The following is a 13,766-nucleotide window of genomic DNA, read 5'->3' on the forward strand; positions in this document are numbered from 1 at the left end:
AGCCTTGTTGAAATAACTGTACCCACATGGGAGCTACCACAGCATTTCTATCCATTTATCACTGACATCCTGAAAAGTACCCTGAGAAAAATCAGAAAGAAGAACCTAGTAACCTATAACTCCATTGGCCATGACTAAGTCTTGAAATTCATTTGGACAGTGAGAATTCTGCTTCTGCTGTCATGTTATTTGTCATTTTCCCTTCCCCACATTACTGTATTCTTTCTTCTGCTTTCTAATTAATATCCACTCTAGTTGCTTCTTCTGCAACACCTACCATGTTCCTGTAACTGGAAAAGTAGCTAAAAGCCTGAAACCAGTACAAATATGCCACATCTCCTGAACAGATGATAAAAAACATGTACTTTGTCTGTCTTTCCCCAGGAGCATGGCTGCAAATAAAAATCAGCATGCAAAACAGAAGGTGCATCTCCTGTGTTTGAAGTTTCCTTTATGTGCACCTGTCATATTTTTTCTCAGGGAGCCAGTCAGACACCAGCAATTGTATCAGCAACCCCAGCCTACCTCAGCTACTTTTTTCTCAAAAAAATTGCTCTTGCCATCTTTAATGCCATTTAAAATAGGAGGGTTCTCCTCCAAAAGAAAACCCAAGACAATACAAAAAGCCTATAGCTAAAGGAGAAGGGTCATAAGGAGGTTTTATCTTTAAATACTTCACAAATGCTTTAAATTTTTGCATGATTGAATTATTTTTTTATTTATGTATCTTTAATAACAGTTATGTACAATATTTGCCATAAGACTTCATAGGCCATGGCATACATATCCAGAATCTTTAGCTACACTTACTATTTAATAAAGTCAACACTTTTGACAGTAGGGACCCAGCTATGAAAAAAGGAAGAATACCGCAGAACTTCTCTAGTTTGCTCCACTAGCATATCCCTTCCATTCCCAAAAACTATGAACACCTATTTTCCTTCTCCTTGTATGCTAATGGAAATTGCCTGACTAGTCTTCTTCCTACTGTTTTCTGACTCTTCTTAGGAATTTATCATCTTATCACCACAACATCTTTTTCCCTTGTCCAGGAGATTTTAAATCCTAAAGTGATTTTTTTAGGCTCATGAAAATAGAGAAGCAAAAAGCAAAATAATAAAAAATTTGCATTTTTATTTTCAGCAAATTGGGTTGGTATATGAAGTTGCTCAGCACTTCACAGAACGAGGATCTATTGTATTTGCAATGCTCACATTCAATGAAATAATAAATACACTTCCAAAAGTTATTGAAGAAAAATATTCCAGTGATTACTTTTTATTAGAATTTAGTGAGCAAAAATGATTTGAGCTGAGATCAATGAAGGGTCAAAACCTAGAGGGAGTTTTTGATAAAGTTACACACAAGTATAAAGAGAGATTTACGATGGAAGTCGAGTGGCAACTTTAAATACAGACCTCATTGCTATCAACATTATATTCAAAACTGAAAGGTCTGGTTTCAATATATCCTTCAGAAACCTCACTGCCAAATCCACTGTGGGAAGAATTTGACCTGCAGAATCTTTATTACTAGTAATGATTCACGAGTCAAGGGCAATAGAGCAGGAAAAGAAGTGGGAGAGACAACTTGAATCTTGGAATCTACCAAAAGGTCATTTTACAAGTCTGATAATTAGACAAACCATTCAGTTCTCAGTTAAGCACATATCATGAGGAAGACATTGAGGCTATGGAGTAACAGGCATTTTAACAGTCACGTTACAGAATGCAGAAGAACACTTTTAGGCTTGAAGTTCTAGCTGTCGTTATTCTATGAAACACAAAAGAAAGGGAGGAACAGAGAAGAAAGAAAAGTCCACAACACAGTATCAAAGCCTTATTGTTGTCTCATATTTCCTCTCTGCTCTGTTTCATGTTCAAAGTAACATAGCCAGCTCAAAATCTCCTGTCCATTTCTCTTAAGCCTTGTTTGAGTTCAAGCTCAAACCTAGATTTCAGTCACAGGCCTCCAAAAAGAAAGAAAAAAAACCTCTCCCGTGTAGAAATCAGAATAAAATAGGTACCATATATATAAACAATATATCCGAGAGCCAGAAACTCTATCAGCAATGTCCCCTCCAAATAATTCATCAACAAAAGCATTTCAGCTGCCAGTGAAAGAAACACAGCAGCCTCATATTAAGGCCAGAATCTTCACAAAAGCAGCAAGCCCAAGAGCGAGAGTAAAACATTTGCATAACAAGGACATTCAGTGATTCCTTTCCTGATGTTTCACTGCATTCTCTTTTCAGAAACTGGAGAAAACCTTTAACTTGCAAATCAATTTTGTTTCCTTCTTTAGCAAATTATCATCAGGGCCCACTTCCTTCTAATCTTGTTAGTTCCTTTTTGCTGTTGAACAACCATGTCATCTTCCTCAGGCTGTTCCGTTTCAGGACAAGAAAAGTGACCACAATCAGAAAACTTCAAGTTTCCAGAAATGCAAGATGCAACATGGCAGTATATGATCTGTGTGAGAAATTTTCCGGAAGTGTTCTCTGACTAGACAAGATAAAAATCATGCAGAAACCATGAGGATTCCTTATTGACATTAACTGTCTGTGCGACCTTGGATAGAAGTTGAATAACTTTTCAGTTCCTTTATTTCCACCTTTCAAAACAGGATTAATAAAACTCTATAATACAGAAAGAAAATATGAAACATTTTCTGATTAACAAAAGCCACTACACAAGAGGAGAGAACAGTATTTTCTGAGTCTATACCTGGAAGGCCTAAAAGTACTGACAGATCAGAGCCTCACGTATATTTAGCTTAAAATTGAAAGATGATTTGGACAAGCATTTTTGTTTCCCTTTTGAAGATGAAGTCAATATGAATATTGGGATTTTTCTATTGTGATTGATAATACAAACATTAACATTTAAAGAGCTCTGTAGTTCCAGCTCAACCTGTTGAAAGTTTAAGGACACTTGATCTCTTCCAGTTCCTACTCTCTACTGAAATCAATTGCTTGCTCAAATTCTGCTATATGAATTATGTTAAACCCACGTATCGTTTTAAAGTGCCCTGCTTATTGACCTATATGAACTAAAGCAAAATGGGGAGATACAACTACAAATCTTCTTTTTTCTTACCTTCTTAATGCTAAAGTCTTCCCCTGAATCATGTAGCTTTTTTAGCAGTCCAGCTCTAGACTGTTTGCAAAAATTTAAGTGCTCACTACTGCTTTGAGAAGCTGATTGGCAAGCTAAGACCAGTTAGGTCTACTGGTCCAAGTGCACATGTGGAATCTTCATTGACTCCTTTTTAGTATCATTTTAGAAGTTCATATAACTGAGTAAATATTGATATTATTACATATTATGCCCCCAACTTTGATTACACTTCCCTGGAGGTAGATCTGGAATAACTCCAGAAATTTCAGTGAAGTAATTTCAAATTCACATTAATGTAAATAAGATTAATGTCTAGTTTTTACTTTCATCATAATCTTACATGCCATGTGGCAATCTCAAATTCTGGAATAAAGACTCTTGTCCCCTGGGGTTATCTGTTTCTGTATTCTGTAGTAACTAGAAATGCTACAGTAATTATGAGCATGATAAAAAGTGAGGACTTGCACTGAATTAAGTTTGAAATTCTACAATATGTTTAATATTTTTGTACCAAATTCAGCTATCAGATCTCCTAGTGTAAATTCACAGTAATCTAAAACTTGAACCAGACTTAATTTTAAAGTTAAATTCAGTGTTTTTTCCTGACACGTTGGACATTTCCCTCACTTCAGGATACCAAAGCTTTTTATAATGGCAATAAGAAATTAAGAATGTCAGAGATATGTATTAGTACAGATAAAGATAAGTATCATTTAGAGGTTTTGGCATTTCACAGGCATGAAAATAATTTATTTCAGGACTGGAAAGAGAACTGTTCAACAGATCTCCATTAGGAGCTAATACTGATGAGGAAAGAATGTGAGGAAAGGGGGAATCAGAGAGGTGACTCTGAATCATCACCAGACAACAGAAAGAGTTTGACGGAAGGGACAAGCAAGGAAGGAGAAGCAAGCAGGCATGTCTCTGCATCTCTAACCAAGCTCTGTCTATTCTAGTTATAAGAAACAGCATCTATTCATGCATGTCAATTATATGGAGGTCTTTTACATTGCAGCAGGAAAAAGAGCAAGTAACAGACAATACATAATAAGAAATAAAAAAGATAAACAACCTTTCCTAAAAAAGGGCTCCCTTTGACTTCACAAATGATAGAGTCTAGGTAAGTACCAAAACTGTAGTTTTCTCTGTTTGAAGGTCAAATTGCACTCATTAAGAAGTCAATTCCAATATGATCCTTCTATTTACCACTGTATGAAGCAATAAATATTTCAGTTGAAATGATTGAACACAAAAGTGTCATTTAAACTAACACTAAATAAGCCTCAAAATTAGCTATTGCAGAGATAAATTGAGACAGTTGGCAGCTCTCAGGCTTGTTTCGGGTTATAACATAAACCTTAAATTCAGGTACTGATGACAGCATAAGCACAAAGACCTGGAATTCAGCATAGGCAATATCAGGGGACTAGACTAGACAATTCATGAGGTGCTAACCTATATTCCTATTTATTCAGCTTCTTGAAAACATTCTGAAGCCTATACTGAGCTCCACAGCTCAGTGGCTACACTGCAACCACTATCAATATATTATAACTGTGTAGAATAAAAACAGTCAAAGCAGTGACTGGAGATCACGTAAGGCAGACATCTCCTGTCTGCACCCAGGCCACAGAAAAAACTACCCTGGACGTTTGCTTTGGTTCATTTTTGGAAAACTCCATATTCAATATCTAGGGTTGTGTCATAAAAATACAATAAAATACGTTTCACTGCATGACAGACAGGAAATCTTCAGGCAGGTTCCAACATTAAAAAACAATTAGTTTCTAGTTATCCTGACAGTAACTTTCAGAGATAATTTTCTGGAAAGCGCTCCTGGTATTAGGAAAATTGAAATAAAAGAACCTAAGATATAAGGGTATGAGGTCAGGTGTGTGCTTGCTTAGATTAAATGGCTGACCTAGAATGACTTTACCTTCCTGCACAAAAACATGCACACTTGTTTAAAAAATGCCTGGTTGCATGCACACATAAACACTTATCTGTAGTTATGAAATATACAACTTAAAGTTGTCTTTACATATAAAGAAGCTTTCCCTGCACTGCCGTTTCAGGGTTTACATTCACTTTGAACAAAGCAAATTCTGGACTGGCTCCTGAGTAAATGAGCACAGTAATCAGCTGATAACTTGCAAATAATATATAATGAAACCCATTGGGGCCTGAAATAACATCTTAAATTTTGGAAAGTTCACATTTATACCTACTTTAATGTCATAAAATACTTACAGATATTGTATTCTTCTTCTGTTGAACTTGACCCAGTTTACTGAATGCTAAATTCAGCTCATCATTGACCCTCATTTTTACATATGAAAATAATAGTGGACTTTTCAAAAGAGCATCTAATTATCTGTGGATAGATTAGTATTTCACAAATGCTGCCAGCCTACATATCTAATAGGTAGGTATTTTGTTACAATACAGCATCACTCAGCTACCTCCAAACCAAAAATTCAGCTGTTTTTCTTGCTCTTACTAAGACTGACTTATGTCTTTGGCAGTTTTATGCACGCTGCCAGTTTTTATCCTGTAGACAGCAAGAAAATGAGGACAAAGGATAGAAACCATATTATTGTTCATCTCTTTTTTTCCTTGCTCACATAGCTCACATACCAAAGTTGATTCTGTGAAACGGCGAAGCCACCTCATCTTGACCTCAGTTTATAGGCCAAAGCAATACTAACAAAACTGCTAAAACGTAGAGGATCAAATAAGCCAAGAAGGAAAAGTGGGCGGGCATCATGAAGAAAACACATTTTTCCATCAATTTAATCTAATGTACATAATACAAAAATTATTATATGAATACTTGAAACATTTTCTTTGTTGTAATAGCTATAAAATAATTTAAATCACAGCATATGTAAATAGCTTTGTTTTTAAACAGAGAAGGCTAAATTTCTGCTCTTGCAGGAATATAGTTAACTTTCATTATCAAAATGCTGTACAAATAGAATTCATCTCCTTAATGTTAGAAATTAGCAAAACAAGTTATTAAATAATCAACATTAGTTCATCGTTACAGCTAGTATGTGAACTGTAACCATAGCATTTCAATAATAATATAAAAAGACAATGAGAGACAACAGATTATATTTACATACAATCTATTAATTATTTAACTTTTTGAATTACCATTATATATTTATAATCTTAATTATGCACACAAATGGCCTCAATATTAAATGTGGAAATTATCATTATTATTATTATTAAATATGGCACAACAAAAGCAGTGTCACACTGCCTATTTATAATGGATCACTAGTGCCCCCTTCTGATGTGAAGTGTGAAAAAATATTATCAAAGTTTCACTTTACGGTATGTTTTAATGCCTAGGTATTTATATCAGTTATGCATTATTTTTAATGTAGCAATCCTGTTTAAAAGCTATAGATAAACAAACCAACTTTGCATGCACAATCCTAATCATTTTCACTTTGTAAACTGTGTTGTAAAAGGGAAAAAAGACATTGTGAAAAGATAAGGCACATATTTCCTACTGTGAATACCCGATTCATCTTTTACCATCTTTGCTTTACATTGGATTTTTTAAATTATTTTTATTAATAACAACTCCTTATGCATGTACGTGGGAGAAAATAAACCAGAGCCTCAACCCAGAATTAATCACACTAAATGTCATATTGCCAGGTTTCCTACAGAACCAAAGCCGACACAAATAGAGACACGCGCATTCATTACAGCCCCTTCCTTCTGACTTAATATAAAGGGCAAAAGGCAGCATGATAGATTTAAGAGATATTGTCTACAACATTGATTGCTGTAGCTTGATACTTTTTTCGGTTCATACTGTATGCTCATTCCTTGTATTATTTGATATAGTCTTACTTCTCCACTTGCATTCTAATTTTTTTCTAGTATTTGTTAAATCATGGCTTTGATTCAAGTAGTGTAGTATTAAGGGAATTAAGCCCTGAAACAGAAGATGAAAATGTTGCTCAAATTGGGAAGAAACTTTTTTTTCCCCCATGCAGTCCCATGAAAAATAAACACGTGGAAATCAAATTCAGGAATTTTAACCTCCTACTATTGTTTTTTAAATCTTCACTATGTTGATCTGGCAAATTTTGTTCTATTCTGCACATATTCCTTGCATTAAACTTTTGAAGCCTTCTGTAAAACAAATCAACAGCACGTTTCAGTGACACAAAAAGGATCCCAGTACTTAGTCGGAAGCTGTTTCTGCACAGCTAGTCTACAGTACTTGAGATCAACACCAGGAACAAATTACTGTTGTAATCAGAAGTGCCAACTTAAAACAGGATGATTAAAACGGGATGATGGATCTTAATAAGCTTGAAAACTAGTATTTATTGAAGTTAAGCATATGTTTTGGCTGTGAAGTGGCCTCTCTCAAATGTTTTCATAATAATTGTCTAGCGAAATAATGCGCTCATTTTAATCTGATGTTTCCACTTTCTGCATCTGGGTAGTCTGAACATATTCACTCACACCATAATCACTTCACATACCAAAATCAAGGGATTCAGTTTTCTGACAAAGCACAGTAGATTCTGCTAACTATTGCACTAAATATATTTGGATCTATGCTTTGTGTCACAAATTTTAAGAGGCTGATTTCATGAAATGTGGCAAAAACAGAAGTTACAGACTTCAACAGCAGCAGATAATACTCTTTTATTTTATTTTTGCCAGAAATCAAAAATGTGTTATATATTTAGCAAAATCTTTCCTTCTACAGACAGAAATCTTAGCGTTCCTGTACTGTGAAACATGCAAGTTCTCAATCATATGGCATTTTTCAGGCAAATCGACAATAAGAAATACATGTTATATACTCGCTCCTTAAAATTCACCATTTTTATTTATTGCTTGCATCACTTTACTTGTCATTATGTCACAATTTCAGAAAACGTAAAAGCAAAAAAAAAAAAGGGGGGGGGGGCGGAAGGGCAGGACTTTTTAAAATCCCAATTCCGTTCTGGAAATTCTCTCAGAAAACCAAGCACACTGTGACACCGCCTCAGCGCAGCTTCTTCCTGAGCACTGCAGCTTCTATTTCTAAAACAAACCTAACCTTTCTTGTGACTAAACGACCGGCAGGTTTTGGAGCTCTGCTGCTTTTCTCGTCGGCGCAGCGTTTGCCTTCCCTTAGGCCCGGAAAGGCGGGCAGCGGCCACCCCTTCTGCCATTCTGCCGCGACAGGTGGGCGAGCGCCCTGCGCCGGGCGCTACCGACACCGGGGCGAAGCGTTTGCGTACGGAGCGCCGCAGACAGAACTGCCTTTTCTACCCCGATTGGTCTCTTCCAGTAACATACTGTACTTTCCATCTTGCACACTCTTTAAAGGCGCAAGGCTATATAATCGCCTGCTCTTTACTTACAGAAATCCTTGTGCTGGTAGAAATCACGTTGAAATGCAAAAATAGATATGTTTTAAAAGAAAGTAAATAGCTTAGGAAGGATTCCAGAAATCAGCTTAGATGAAATCATGCCAAAGAGGTTTTTCAAAAGCAGATTTTTAGTAGCTGCATATGATTATAGAGCAATATTCCAGCTGTTTCATATTCCTTGAAATAATTTTAACATCTGTTTGTGGATTAATGAGAATGATAGAAAATATCACTTAATGTTTTCTCTCCTTGCTGCACTTTCCAGTTTGTAGTATTTTTATTTACGTAACTGATTTTAAAAACTACCAAAAAAATCTCCAAAAGCTTAATTTGCCAGTATTCCAGGAACAAATGAAAATACAACTACAGTAGAGAAAACTCAGAGGACAACACGCTATTGCAAGGGTCAGTCATCAATATAAGCCATAGTATAACTCAGCGATACATAGAGTATTATTTAAATTGGAACAGGAGCCTGGCAAGCTTGCACAACAAGCTGCTGGACCTCAGTTCCAAGCACACTGCTCCCGCTCTGACAAACTCTAAATTCTAATTGCTTTTGAAAAGCTTTTAATTAAGAAGATTTATTTCATGTCTTTCAGAATCACTGCCTATCATCTGGTGTTTGAGAATTATCCTTCTCAACAATACTACTTTTCTCTTCGCTGTAGTGATCGTTCACTTTGTTTCCATCATCTGACAAGAAAACAAAAAGGTCCAAGCAATAACACCATCATGCAAAAACAACATTAGCCAGCTAACATTCAGGAACGGCCTTTCACAAACTCATCAAAAGAGCTTTGAGGTACAGGACAGCAAATGATTTTGTACGTGGAAGTCAGACTGCAGCAAAAGAAAAACACAGAGCAGGGTGCCTGAACGGCCTGGCAAGTGGGTCGGTCACACAGTAGGAGAGCGTACCACCCGCAGTACACGCCAGAGAGCTCCACTCTCACACACGCACTATCCATTTCAGCTTCATAATACACAGCTACTTCTACCAGACCAGAACTCGGCTGGCACAGGTGAGAGTAACGGTTCCATACGTGCTAGCCTCAGTTCTGATACTACCTACAGACGCCGCTGTGAGTCCTTTGCCTTCTAAGCCATTCCCGATTTCCACGCCGCTAGATGACATTAGGATCCATCTCACAGTATGCTTAAAATTTGAGCTGCAGCTTACTTTCAATGGAAACATTTTCAGTGATTCTTCTAATAAATGTATTTGTCATCTTGCCTGACCCATTTTCTATAGAAAACATCTAGAGTTGTGCATGCAATAGAAACACGGTTTGTGAGCAAGAAAAGGAGGGCACAGGGAGAGAGAGAAAGCAGCAGCTCACTTGTTTAATGTAGAGTTTCCTGAAACCAGTAAGCAGAGGGGCCTTCCAGTACCATTTTATCCTGCTTCAGTCCCTCAAATCCTACCTCGTTATCTGCATAAATAGAGCTTGTAGCAGCACTTCACCTGAGGCGATAGATCTTTTATCCACCATTATTTATCCAGCTGGAAGAAGTTGGGCCCACAACGAAGAGCAAAAGCTAAGGCCAAAAAATTCCCCAGAATCTGTAGGCCGGGAAAGCTTATGCAAATGAACTCTAGTGTTTCTATTATTCAGTTCTTATTATGCTGTCCCCAATAAAGCACACACTGTGGCAATTAGTCCCTGTGTAATGCCTCCAGGTGGGGCTATAGATCTACTCCTGCTGACATAAATTGAACGTTCCCAGGAGTAAGGATTTGGCCGTTTCTGCCTATTAGCCAAAGCCTGACGACATTGCTCCATGCTTCCATCCTGTCCTACCATTTCGTTAATTCTGAACGGTCTTTTCCACTTTCTCATACCTTTCTCTGTATAGGTTTCTAAACTGAAGAGAAATTGGGAAGAATAAGGTGGCTGGCTTAGAAAGCAAGGAAATCAGTAACATAAGGAGAGAAAAGGAAGAACTAATTTGCTAGGAAAAGAGAAAGAAAAAAAAACAGCCTTGCCTTGAGCAAGATTAAAGCCCAAATTTATCTAACGCTCAGCAGCGTATACCAGCTGCAAACACAGCTCCTCCGGAGAAGATCCCAGATGCCTGGGAGCAGTCAAATATGCACCAAAGCTTTGAGACTTGTGTAAATTTTAACAGCGATATTTCACTTCAAAATGTCATTCAATAGCCTGGTGTTGGTAGCTGTAATCTGAGCTCTTCGGTTTGCATTGTACTCTCAGTGTTAGAGGTTATAAACATGAAGATACTGTAGCTGCCTGCGAGTTTGGTTTTCATAGGGAAGTCCATGTGCAGTTATTCTAGACAGTATTTAAAAAGTTCCGTGCAGGTTACTGGAAGTTGTCTCCCTTCATGCAGTCTTCCAGTTTCCTCACCTTTATGGTTGACCATAAGGCTCTGGTAGAGTCAAAAGCACAGCATTAGCTGAAAAGCTGTTGAAGTTGGTACGCTATGCCTAGACTATGGGGAAAACGAACATCGCTCAATCTACTACAGTGAAGATGATCGCTCTTTTGGTATTCTGAATAAACTTATTTGAAAGCAAGACTGTTCTTAAAACAGAGGACTCCCTAAAAAAGATATTGGGATATTGAAAAAGTCTTTTGCTTGACGAGTCTTTGCAGATTGTATATTGTTTTGCAGTTGGAAATGTGCAACTGACTTTACAAATGTGTATATGCCTGTGTATGTCTGCTGTGTGTGAAGTCTAGAGGGATTATGCCATGTTAATGAGAGCCAAGGAATTCCTCTAGCAGCATCTTGCATAAGTGAGAATCACATAATTTAAAGCTGGCCAGGGGCAGCTTTAACTTACATGCCATTTTCAAAATTGCTTTTTTTTTTTTTTCCTATTTGAGGAAAGAAAAGCTATAACTGTGCTCATTTTTGCTAGCTTCCTTCCATTTTGCATGTTCACCAACCCTTTTAAAGAATGGATTTGCACCCTTCTAAAAACCTGTAAGTGGAATACATGTTATTTCCTTAATGGACGAATACTGATTTTGCAGAACGAAAGTGATAATGCTACACAATGCCTCCCTCAAATACATTAAATGAAACTCCAGGCTATACGGTCTGTAAATCACAGCTGATTATGCTACTAGGGTCCATATTCTTCCTCTTCTCTGACTCTCTTCTTTTTCTCTATAAAGCAGTGTGGAAAGGGATGTCTTTCAATAAGAGAATAATTGTTCTTAACATTGCTTTATGTGTATTAGTGTCCTCAGTAATGGGAGAACACGATGCCTCTGCTAAAGAGTTCATTTTCTAAAAAGCATAAATAAAAATACATTAACACATAGGCCCCCTCTGTCTGTAGCCGCTCCAAAGCAAAGTACAGGGGGGTTCCTGTGATATTTTGTCCTTCTCTCACAGTGCAGTAAATGAAAGCCTACAGTTTGTAATACTTTCATACAAATTTAATACAAAGTTTCTCCCATTTAACAAAGCAATCACTTAACAGTACCTCATCTTTTCTCCAAAACTGAAGCAGGTTGATGTACAAGATCTAGCTTTGCTATGCTGCAGAGCTCTGGACAAAGCGCTTGTTTTACGTGAGTTTTTCTCATCTTTAGCATTGCTTTAAAAATCATTATCTCCATATAGGCTAGGCATGCATATAATACAAAGTTGCAATCTTTACACAATAAAATGTGTCACTAACAATATCTGAATAAGACAATGCAAACTGCAATACAAAAATCAAGGTCTCCTTTACTTCATTTTTATTTGTACTTTAAATATTTTTCACACTTAATATAAATGAATCCAGTCTGTAGTTTCCGCATTAGGAGAGGAAATATGACATTAACAATAACGACTAAATAATCACTAGCTTTCCGTCTCTATCTTTCTTCCCATCCCAAACAAAGATAGCCAACGCAAAGGAGCTAAAGCAAGAAGATAGGTAAAACTGTGTCTCTAATCAGCAGACAATTAACAGAGAGCTGCTGCCTCTACGCAATTCTAGGACGGCAAACCAGGTAACAAAAAACAGGATACCGCCTATAGACACTTCTTTCTTCTGATTGATCCTTGATGCACACAAGTAGTGAATCCATTATGACTTACTAAAGAATGGAGAAAAGACAAACCATAGCCCATGCAAGGATTACACGTGAGGCTGAGGTAAGAGTCATTTTAAAATAGGACCATTAAATGTTGGCTGGAGCTTAAGGCAGCAGAGATGAAAAAATATCCGAGACAGCATTTTATCTGAAATTATAAAATCTCTATAGAATGATTCAGAAATATGTTTTTTTTCTCCTATATCTTAATTTAAATATGAAGAAACACCTCTACCTTTCATGCTAACTACCATTTCTTTTATCACCAAACTAATCTTAGCAGGTAGAGGGAGGGAGAAGCGAATCTTTTAAGCATTTCTAGCCTGATGTGGGGGTGGAAAAAGAAGCTTGTAGGCTCTGATAGTGACTGCCCCTTGAAAACAATAATTAGCTGGAGAAAAGCACAGCAGTTTCAGCTGTCAAAAGCCACCAAATCCCACAGTCACCGGTCTGATCAGCTCATTGATAGGATATGCAAAGACCTGTTCAGAAAGGCCGGAGCAGCAGCGATAGGGATCGGCGTGTTTGTACTGTGTCAGTCTCAGGCAAGTGAAGAAAATAAGATGATTGTCAAATTGGAAAAGGAAAAATAAATCCCAGAACTTAAAGAAAGTGAGTTATAGTTCTAAGGGTGATGTCTTAGCTAGGCTTTGCCATGAACTTTTGTGAAAGAATAAAAACACTATCGGCTAAACATAATGCATCAGCAAAAAAAAAAAAGAAGAAAAAAAGAGGACAAAAATCTTTCTAAATGAACCTCACTTCATCTTTGGAGATACAAAGCTTCAGTAATTATGCAGAACAAATTTTCCCCTCAGTTCCTGATACAAAACAAATATTTGAATAACCCAGCACTTGCTTTTATTATTACTATTTGCTGACAGACATGTTTGGTGTTTTACAAATCAAGAAATTCATGGTTTCTGCTACTGTGAGTTTGTCACCTTTACTAAAAAACAGCCTGTAGAGAGGCTGCATATTCACTCAGGCTGAAGGTCAAAACTTCAGGTTTTGTTTCTGTCTTCTAAAGAAAAGCACATTTTTCCTAGTCAGTCACTTTCCATTGGAAGTTGTGTATTTGTGAAAAATTGGCTAAAGTCTGTAAGCCCTTTCCGCAGGGCTCATCGTTAGCTATATTTTTATAGCATGCTAGAGACACAGCCTCCCAGACTGTGACTGACCAG

The sequence above is a fragment of the Struthio camelus genome, chromosome Z (assembly GCF_040807025.1).
Source record: "Struthio camelus isolate bStrCam1 chromosome Z, bStrCam1.hap1, whole genome shotgun sequence".
NCBI lineage: Eukaryota > Metazoa > Chordata > Aves > Struthioniformes > Struthionidae > Struthio > Struthio camelus.